We start from the raw sequence: 11,432 nt of genomic DNA, 5'->3' as shown, positions 1-11,432 counted from the left end.
ACAAGTTATTGTCACCTTAATGTAATACAAATATCTTCCTAAGACCTTTCAGTGTGTTTTTCATTACTGAATATACTTCATTATTTTTGTCTAATCAACAAAGTTGGAAACCTGGTTATTTATTGAGATATGAGCCATTTGGGCAAGAAGGGAAACAAGCAGGTGGGTTCCAGACAATCACTTTTGTTTGCATGAGCCAATCGTGATGAAACTTGTATTGCACATTAAGTTTGGGATTACATTTGGGACCAGTTAAGCAATGTTAGCTGTTACATTACATAGGTACTACTATTACTACTACTACTACTACTACTACTACTACTACTACTACTACTTCTACTACTACTACTACTACTACTACTACTGATACTACTATTACTTCTACTACTACTTCTACTTCTTTTACTACTTCTACTGTTACACCACTACCTCCATCGCCACCGCCACCGATGCCCCCGCCACCATCACCACCATCACCACCCCCATCCCCAACACCACCACCATCGCCAAGGCTCGTGGTTCAGATTTTCTAAGCCTCGCAAAATAAACATCACTTAATTCGGCACCGACGTAGTATTCTCTATATAAGCTTTACAGTAACGTCAATTCACTGCAGTTCATAGCTAAGCCATAAGTGATATTGTATCACAAAACTTACTGTATATAAATGTTAAAATACAAATAAAGAACAGTATTTATATAAGTTTATATTAGTTGATACAACTGTATTTTTTTCAGAATTTTCATTTTCCTGTTTTATATTGAGAAATAAACACATTCAGATAGCATGCAGCACCGTGTAAACCAACTGAAATTCAGCACATTATCAAACTATAAAGCATTTGCTACGCCAAACCATAAAATAATAAAACTAGTTTTTATTGATTTCGTTTGAAAACACTCAATCAGGTTTTCTCAATTAGACCACAGCTTATAATGAACTGATCGTTATGGTTGCGATATGGCCTATGCTAGAACTCTTTTTCAGCAATCGTGATACTTCTGAAAGTGAGCCAAACAACTGCTTCACGTTATTACACCGCATAGTAAATACACCACAGGCGTAGTGTAGAGTAACTTTGTAACAACACAAAAGTCTCAAATGTTCACGCATTTTCCACTCTTTTGTAAAGTAAGCCAAACAACTATTTAACGTAGAAGCAGTCTTCGAAATTAGCTTTGAAAAGTTACATGCCAGTCGGGCCAGTTACTAAAGATTTTTTACATGCCCAACATATTTTTTACATGCCCAAACTTTTTTAACCAAATTAAAACAAATCACAACATTTTAACACTTACATGCTACACATGAATGTAGGTAAAAATGCCAGAGGTAAAAATGCCATAGGTAAAAATGCCAGAGGTAAAAATGCCAGAGGTAAAAATGCCAGATGTAAAATGGTAAAAATGCCATAGGTAAAAATGCCAGATGTCATATAGTAAAATAGAGTTTTGAGCAATATTCTTAAGGATATTGAGTATTTAAGGGGTTAGGTGAATGTTTAAAATCCGCAATTGATTAAGAAAAAAAGTGCAGATAAATATTATGTACAAAATTTCAGTTGTGTGGGGAGGGGAATTTACTCTGTAATAAATCTATATATTATCAGCTCTAAGTTAAAATGTTTTAATTAGCTATACGTATCAATACATGCCTCATTTAATAATTAATGTAAACATAATCACCATCAAAACCCTGCTTGTTTGTCACATTGCTTTAATAATTTATTGTCCTCAAAAATCAAAAGATCCCATTACATCAATAAAAATAGCTTTTAAAAGGAATTTAACAAGTGTTATTTAAGACCGATTCATCAAAGAAACCAAAATCCCAACCAATAAACAGAACGAATAAAGCACAATAACAAAATGATGTCTAAATTTATTAGTGAGACAAGTAGAATAAAAATAACATGTTTAATAAGAAATGTTTCCGTACAATACTCAATATCCTTAAAAAATATTGCTCAAAACTCTATTTTACTTTTTTTAACATCTGGCATTTTTACCTATGGTATTTTTACCTATGGCATTTTTACCACTTTACATCTGGCATTTTTACCTCTGGCATTTTTACCTCTGGTATTTTTACCTATGGCATTTTTACCGCACACCGCTACACATAGTAAAGCAGAACATTTGTTTTAATAGTAGTGAATACAATTACATCTAATCAATCACTAGAATTAAGACGGTCGATCATTACACCAGTGCTCTTGAAAAGATAGCTAAAGAAACTTCAGCGTACAGTTTATATAGTATTGACAGACCTGTACGCTGAAGCTAACCCCGTATCGAAAGTCAACCAGAGTCGTAACATATTTATGTCACGCTATAAATCAAAGAAAGCTAATTTTCTTGGATACATTTCTACATATATTGGTGAATGAATATAAATTACTGCATCGAGGAATATTTTAAGGTTCAAATGTTTCAAATGCATCTTACAATAGATGAAAATAACTCTCATCAGTCTGAAATTCACAATTTTGACGCCATTGTCGATTTGTCACGTGACGAGTTTTCATTTGGATACTTTCGGATAAACCTTGACATTTTATGCTGAAATTGTAAACATTACTTTCGTTTTCTGAAATCTATTATTTGTGATTAACAACTTACGTCTGGTGGATTATAATACTGATTTCATTGTGAATCAGGTAGTTTTATATAATATTTACTTGGACTTTGTATTGACACTACAATTTGTTTACAAAATAAGCCAGAATAATTAAAATACCGGAAAATGTCATTCTAAATTTGAAAACACTTGAGCACATGGTTTGTTACTAAAAATAGAAATAACGTCATATGACCGTGAAATCTCGGGAGATTCGCATTTCAAGAAAGTCTGTCACATCGCTGTTTTTCTCGATATGTAAGAGCAGAATAGATACATTTTAAATGTTTAAGATAGTATTTTGTGAAAGAATATATCAGTTAAATGTGAAAAATGTCAATCTTTTCAATCAAGTGGTTGATTTGGGCCAACAACTGCATTTAAAAGCTGTTTTGGACCGGTCTTTGTTAACTGTCAACTTTTCGGGAATTTCTGGTTGACTTTCCTAATGGGTTTGGTCCATAACTATAAAGTCGCGCCAGTCAAAAATCATAAAAAGCGACATTTAAAGTTATGGAAGCCAGAACTATTGAAAAGAGTGTTCTCTGGTGTCCTCGTACCATTTTTTGGCTTCCTTTTTCTCTAAATCATTGTCAATTTTCTATTTTGGAAGTGCTTTATCCGGCTTAGCCCCATCAACATACCTAAGATACGGCCTCTATGTCGACAATGACATTTGTTTACATTGACAAAAACGGAAGCGTATTACTTGATTGAAATGATCGATTCAAAAAGCATCTTCTCGATTAATGTCTAGAGAAACCGTCGATAAGAACCGAATGTGACCGATCTGCATCGGTCAAAAACAATAACGATGATGTGTGCAAGCAGGTGCGTGTTGTTAAACCAATCAAATTTCATTGTTTTACAACTTACGGCATCGTGTCTGTTTGCAAAATTGAAAAATAGATCTGCAAATATCAAGAACCGCTTACGATTTTTGTTTTTATAAACTGTCAATTGGCTTCAATAATTTAGGTTTCCGGACGTTTCACCCCCAAGACGTTTCCTCCCCTAGACGTTTTTCCCCCAAGACGTTTCCTCCCCAGACGTTTCTCCCCCACTTTGGTTTAAGTGCAGACGTTTCCCCCCTCCCCCAATAAATGTATGATTGTTTGGTTGAAGTTTATTCTTGAATTATTATCAAAATAATTATTTTGTTTATGAAGTTTTCAATTAACTTTATTTATGAAGCAGCTTGTTTGATTATTTGTTTGGTTTAACTGTGAATGGAATGCATGTAAATCATAAGTGTTGAGGAACTGTAGTTGTTTGTTGTTTTTAATCCAATTAATCCAATTAAATAGGGTCAATTGGTGAATTGATTAAATGGTTAAATCACATTTATATTAATTTCAAAACTGTTTTCCTTGTAACAGTTAAATATGATAAATAAATAAACTATATAATTGTCAACAATTATATTTTTTTCATGCATTTATATGTATGTATGTAATAAAATGTCACTGTGAAATACAACAGATGCGTCTATGACTACCATAGTTTGGATTCAAAACCAATTATAGCACTGTGGATGCTATTTTCCTACTAAAGGCTTTTATAGATAAACATTTCGTTCTTAAAAGAAACTATACTGTTGCTATATCGACCTTATGAAATGTTATGATTCAATATATTGAAACGGACTATGGTACAAGCTTATTAAGAGCGAAATAAACGGTAGATTGTTAAAAATTATTCGGTCTATGTATGATGAAGTGAAATTATGTGTAAGACATATGGGGACGTTGTCGGATTTCTTTAATTGCGAAGAGTTCACAGAAGATTTTTGAAACGAATACTGGGTGTCAAAATGAGTACCGCTAATTTAGCTGTATACGGGGAACTAGGGCGATACCCATTATATATAAATTGCTATGTACGAATAATAAAATATTTCATAAATTGTATACTGTTAAACAAACTAATTGTATATTATATATAACACCTTTTAATGTACTAGTTTGGTCACTTTCGCATTACTATGCATGTGCTTATTGCTTATTATATTGTCAGTTTTGTATATGTAACGATGAACTGTAAATGTTCAAGTTATATGAATAAACTATCTGTTCTGTTCTGTTCCATATATAAAACTATCAATTAAGTCAAATCAAATCTATTCATTAATAATATTTAATACAGTGATAAACTATTTAAAAACGTTGTTTTTTTTTGCATAATAATGTGCTAATCTCATCTTATCCCCCTGTCACCTAATCTCATCAATGCTGATTAAAGGGCCTGTATATTGCACCCATAATCTAGCTGTTATCTGTTGTACTACACTTGCTAATCTAATCAATGCTTGTTTATTGCACCCTAAGTGCGACTGCCTAATATCTTGTATAATGGTAGGTGTGGTTGTTATTTAATATTAGCCAAATGATGAAAATGCTGTCACATTTTTTTGGCTTCAAATTAAATTAATTTTTAAATTGGAAGGTAAATGGTATTAATATCTATGACACACTGATAGTTATTTATCAAAATTATTTTTGAGAACTACAATTCAATACTGGCTGTAATAAATTATAATTTTAATGTCATATAACAACTTTATTTACTCAAAATAAAAATAAAAATATGTTATAGTTATTATTCATTCTTAAAAATCATAACTTATGGCTTATTTTCATTATAACACTGCATTATGTGAATTGGGAATAAGACATCAATTTGGGAATAAATTGTGTTATATCAAAAGTGCATAATATGCAGTTTTATATGTTGTATTTATTTAGTTTTGCAAATTATAATTAAAACATATCGCCTACTGAATGTAATAAGTCATGTAACTGACATTTTTATACATTTTATACATTTTTACTTTTTTCCAATTTTGTGTTTTTTAAGGTGACATACATCAACTGATAAAATATTAAGTCAACCTTTTTGGTAAAAATAATGTTTTTATCCAATTTTTATACGCCCGTCTATGACGGGACGTATTATGGTATACCCCGCGTCCGTCTGTCCGTCTGTTAATGTCGTACGCTACGTCAAATATCCTTTGACAGATTTTCTTCAAATTTTAACACAATCTTAATATTGATAAACCCTGATCCCCTTTCGTTTTTGACGGAATTCTGAATTGTCGTTCCAGAGTTATGGGACTTTGTTCGTCAAAATTTCGTGATTTCATTGAATGTCCTACTGTAGCTCAAATATCCTTCGATGGATTTTTTTCAAATTTCAACACAATCTTAATATTGATAAACCCTGATCCCCTTTCGTTTTTGACGGAATTCTGAATTGTCGTTCCAGAGTTATGGGACTTTGTTCGTCAAAATTTCGTGATTTCATTGAATGTCCTACTGTAGCTCAAATATCCTTCGATGGATTTTTTTCAAATTTCAACACAATCTTAATATTGATAAACCCTGATCCCCTTTCGTTTTTGACGAAATTCTGAATTGTCGTTCCAGAGTTATGGGACTTTGTTCGTCAAAATTTCGTGATTTCATTGAATGTCCTACTGTAGCTCAAATATCCTTCGATGGATTTTTTTCTAATTTCAACACAATCTTAATATTGATAAACCCTGATCCCCTTTCGTTTTTGACGGAATTCTGAATTGTCGTTCCAGAGTTATGGGACTTTGTTCGTCAAAATTTCGTTATTTCATTGAATGTCCTACCGTAGCTCAAATATCCTTCGATGGATTTTTTTCAAATTTCAACACAATCTTAATATTGATAAACCCTGATCCCCTTTCGTGTTTGACGGAATTCTGAATTGTTGTTCCACAGTTATGGGACTTTGTTGAATGTCAAGGAGACGGCGCTCCATGCTCATGTACTTATAAAATAAACCATGTATTCAAATACAAATAAACTGAAGTAAAAAAATGATTCAAAGGGTTATTTATTACCTTACTACTTCATTGGCGAACGACGGGCGTATCATGCGCTCATGGCGCAGCTCTTTATTGAAATTGACATAACAAACGCATGTCATTTTCTGAATGTAAAAAGTAGCGTAAGTGACATTTTGTTAAATTTTCACGAGAAGCACAAAGATGTTTTATTAAAATAATAAACATTTTTCCGTATTCAAATTTTCTGATTATAATAGCATTATTTAAATTGATTTTACTTCAAAACTGGATTTTTTATTAATTAAAAAAAAAATCCTCATAAAATGAAACTGTGTCCATGCCGTGCAAAAATACACTTTAAATGAAAAAAATTCAATCACTGTTAATGAACAAGTAATGGAAAATATCTTATTAAACTTAAATTATAGATTTGTTTGTAGCAACATGAATTCATTAATTCAATAATAGTAATTCTTTACTTTGTAACATACCAGTCCACTTAAAATGATCATCAAAAAAAAGGTGTTTGTTTACTCAATTGATTTATACAATAGTTATAATTGTTTAATTTGTAGCATACCATTCCACTTACAATGACCATCAATGACCATAAAAGAACATCAAGGGTGTGCTTTTACCCAATTGATTAATACAATAGTTATAATTATTTTAATTTGTAACATACTTTTCCATTTAAAATGACCATCAAAGAACATCAAAGCTTTGATTTTACTCAATTTTTCAATGAGCTTAATTAATGCAAGAACAATTTAAGGCACTTATAAAATCAAGTATAATTAGATCTATTTAATTGTTAAATTTGTTGGAGGCTTCCCTAAACAACCATATAAAATCATTAATTAATATTTCAATTAGTCAGGACTCAACTAACATCATTTTTTTACACATAAAATGCACTCAATTAAAATACTAATACTTTATTTTCACTTTATTACAAATAACTGTTGCTAATATACATTTACATATTATGCAGACGTTTCACCCCCATTTTGGGGGTGAAACGTCTGGGGAGGAAACGTCTGGGGAGGAAACGTCTTGGGGGAGAAACGTCTGCCACCCAATAATTTACATGCCCGGCGGGCCACAAACGTGAATTTTTGTATGTGCCCGGCAGTAATTTTACTCGCCACGGGCGATCGGGCGTGTGCTAATTTCGAAGACTGTAGAAGAACTGGATATAGAACGCAAGTTCTTTTTTTAATGTGTTAGGCAATATGTCATTGTTTGCTAAGAAGGAAACAAACACTTACCTGTGCTCTTGTTTGTTGAACGGATTTCAAAAGTAATCAACGTCAGAAGTAATACACGTTGATCAATATAACATTAAATGTCACACGTTCGAATAAGTAACTGAATCATTCCGCTCCGATAAATATTGAAATCCATTTTCTATTAACGATTCACCACCACAGTTTTAGAGAGAATGAGTCGCACATCCGCAATGACGTATAACATGTGATACATCACGTGGTGTTTGAAACGACAGTGGATTGGTCGACATTCTTCCTTGATGCGCGTGGGCATCATTCTATACATAGATGGTGACGTCACTACGTTATTATCACCTCTATACTCAATCGTGATACATCGGCTATCTCGGATTCCTCCGTAAGATAGGCCTCGTGGCTAACGGTCGCCATATTGCCTTGTATTACTACTTTACTACCCAAAAGGTTGTCAGTCTATTGTTATGAGGCTGTATACGATGCGCGTTGAACTAGCGCCAAACTTTTTACCGAAACTTTGATATTAAGAGCACTATTAACGTTCATTTGTGTTGCATTTTGACCAATTATCCAAGTGATTTACTTTTCCATTATTATTTAATCACCCTATCATCCAATTTTTAAGATGAAATTACGGTGTTTACAAAACCAACCAAACCGAAGTGAAACTAGATGCATTACGTTTCGCGATGTAAACATTAAATATTTGTTCAGTTTGAGGAAGCGAATCGATAATAGACGGTGGAATATGTATGCAATTCAGACTATCATTGCCGATTGTAGTACTGGTTAAAAAATACCTTTTATGACAGGTCATGTATAGAGCGTTAATCAAAATAGTGACCATAAATCACTACAAATGTCTGGGTTGATCAATAATATAATTAATATAATTCAATCAACCAGAAAAATCAAATTGACCAACTTTGACTTATATGCAAAATTTTGAGAGATTGGCCTACAAATTGCATGAACAGGTATAAAATAGTGGGTATTAATAGCTTAAGACATTATTGGCAACATGTCTGTTTAATTTATATTATCAATATTGTTTAATAAGGCATGGAATGTAAATTAAAATTGGGGGTAAAGTTCAATCGACCAGTATTGACCAGTAATGACCACTTCAGGAGTATTGACCGGGGCGGTTTTAACCGGTAAAAACCGCCGGTTAAAACCGGGGGCGGTCGATTGGTGCCAACCCTGTCTCTGGGACATTAGCCCCTAGGACATAAGCCGCAAGGACATTAGCCCCTACAAAAAAAGTGCACGCTAGGACATTAGCCCCCAGGTGTTTTAAAACGTTCATAACTATGTTTAAAGTAAGTATTTCTATTCCTTTTTTTAAATTTCATATGTAAATACATACAATTATTAATATGTTGAAGTCTAATATTTATATTTTTTCAATATACAGCATGTTAAAGTGTCACTGCATAATTATGCTAATACTGATTAATTAATTAATTAAATGGTAAACTGTAATACCAATTAACCTATTAGAATCTACTTTAATTAGTTGAAGTCAAGCATATAGAACAGATGATGCAAAATTCTTGCTGCTTATCCAGTTGTTAAAAACTTTAATAACTTTTTCTTAAGTTATACTCACTCTTAAAATAAACAAAATTTTGAAGTAAAACATGGTTATATATACATGTACTAAGTGCTTGTTACAAAAATCTTATAATGTCATATTTATATCATTTTCAACCTTTTAAAGGGGCCTTTTCACAGATTTTGGCATTTTTTAACTTATTCATTAAATGCTTTATATTGATAAATGTAAACATTGGGTCGTAAAAGCTCCAGTAAAAAATCAAGAATAAAATTTAAAAAAGGAAAAGAACATTGCCCGGAGCAGGTTTCGAACCAGTGACCCCTGGAGTCCTGCCAGGGTCCTGAAGTAAAAACGCTTTAGCCTACTGAGCTATTCCGCCGAGTATACATACTTGACGTATTTTATACCTTATATAAGCAATCTTCGTAGTTTCACAAAATTTAACGACAAAAACAGAACTCTCCAAATTATTCAATCGTTTCGCGTTGCAACGCTTTATAATTGTTAGGTTTTAAAATCGTCAAAAGATGCATATAATGGCTATATTAGACCATGGTAAATGTTCAGTATTACTGTTTCCTCACAAATATCATAACTAAAACGAAAATGTGCGAATCTGAAACAACTTTTTTCAATTTTGTCAATTTACCAAAGCGTGAAAAGATCCCTTAATTGCATTTAATTAAAAAAAAAGATGAATTTAAATACCTTAAAAATGAATTTAAAAATAGGTACGGGCTAACATCTTAAGGGGCAAATGTCCTAAGGGGCAGATGTCCTAGGGGACTAATGTCCTAAGGGGCTAATGTCCTAGGGGCTAATGTCCTACACTCGCATGCCAGTCACATTCAAATCTGCTGCACTGGGAGCACCCCACTGTGCTAACAGCTGGGAATGCCTCTGGGCATCTGTTCTCCCCAGATCCCAGAAATTGATAACTTCCGGATTACCGCCCCTGAATACTCGAGCGCGCCTCCAAAACGGTAAAAAACACGTTTGTATTGGTCCATTAATATAACAAGAAGGCGAAACGAATATATCGAATATATTTGAAGATTTTAATAGTCTCTGTTATCGATCTGATAATCAAATAATACAGTTCGTGTTTTTTAAGATAAGTCATTACGTAATAAGTAGAAATAAGGTTTGTCTGCATTCATTTAAGAGTAATTAAACTCAGCATGAACAGGGACCTATTTGTAAAAGTCCCTGGCAAGAATAAGGTCTTGATTGTCATTGAACATGTTATTTAAAGGCGACACGTGATATGTTATCTTAATTACGGTATATACACATGTGCACACATGTGGTGTCACGAGCATATCCATAAACGATTAAACGCTTTTAATCCACACTTCGGACATCGCCTTCCATTTAGCGGATTCGTTCGCTCTTTTATCGCTGATGTGGTTTTTTTTTGAAGACCTTTATCTTACTGAAAATAATCATCCGTTATAAACGAAGTAAAATCACTTATTTGTTTCGTGTTTTTATTTTTTTATCCTTAATTTAGACTTTATTACGAAAATTAAATAAAGACCCTAGTTTAGGAAATCTACAGAACACAATTGGAACTATTCAAGTTTATTTAAGGCTCCATATTTTAAATGTTGAACATGTTTATCGTGAATTTAGATGTTATTAAATTTATAAGAAATAATACAGGCTTAAACAAAGGCAGAAATCTACCTTTCAATAAATTTTTCTACCTCGGTCTGAAATCTTTCAAAGTTTCGCCAACTAATATGTTCGGCACTATTTACGCTAAGATCACAACGTTTTCTTCAGACTTTAAATATTTCTATAAACTTTATAATTTTCATTGCATAATTTTATTCCATAAAGAAATCATTAAATTTTATACAAAGGCATTACTGAAAGGTATGCTTAAAAAAGCAAACTTGGCATTAAACATTACGTATTGTCAATGAATATTGTTGCAGAGACACATATTTTATAAATCTATCGTGTATATTTCTTATTTAACTTATATTGATTAACGATGTTTAACAAATCGACACTTGGTTTCATGTTTCAATTGTTTTCAATCCTACTGTGCAAAGTCATTAAGTACTGTTTATTGGAATAAAGCGGTTGTACACTATAATTACGCTGTAATCTGCCAAATTCTTCAGTACCGTTTTCAGTAGCGGGTCACGTGATAGTCAATATGGCGGCGGTCAA

The 11,432-nt window shown here is 32.5% G+C and overlaps 2 protein-coding genes across 2 annotated transcripts in view; one reads left to right on the top strand and one right to left on the bottom strand.

Annotated features, from left to right (window-relative positions):
• Positions 1-11,432, bottom strand: part of LOC127848524 (retinol-binding protein 4-like) — a 119,847-nt gene that overhangs the window by 17,065 nt on the left and 91,350 nt on the right. The gene's annotated exons all lie outside the window — the stretch shown is intronic.
• Positions 49-11,432, top strand: part of LOC127848525 (uncharacterized) — a 17,221-nt gene continuing 5,837 nt past the window's right edge. Inside the window, exon 1 of the mRNA XM_052381039.1 lies at positions 49-282. The gene's annotated coding sequence lies outside the window, so the exon portion shown is untranslated. The remainder of the gene's footprint in view (positions 283-11,432) is intronic.

This window comes from Dreissena polymorpha, chromosome 10 (genome assembly GCF_020536995.1).
Source record: "Dreissena polymorpha isolate Duluth1 chromosome 10, UMN_Dpol_1.0, whole genome shotgun sequence".
NCBI lineage: Eukaryota > Metazoa > Mollusca > Bivalvia > Myida > Dreissenidae > Dreissena > Dreissena polymorpha.
Note: the sequence above shows the minus strand (reverse complement) of the source record. Positions and strands in the feature narration are given on the sequence as shown.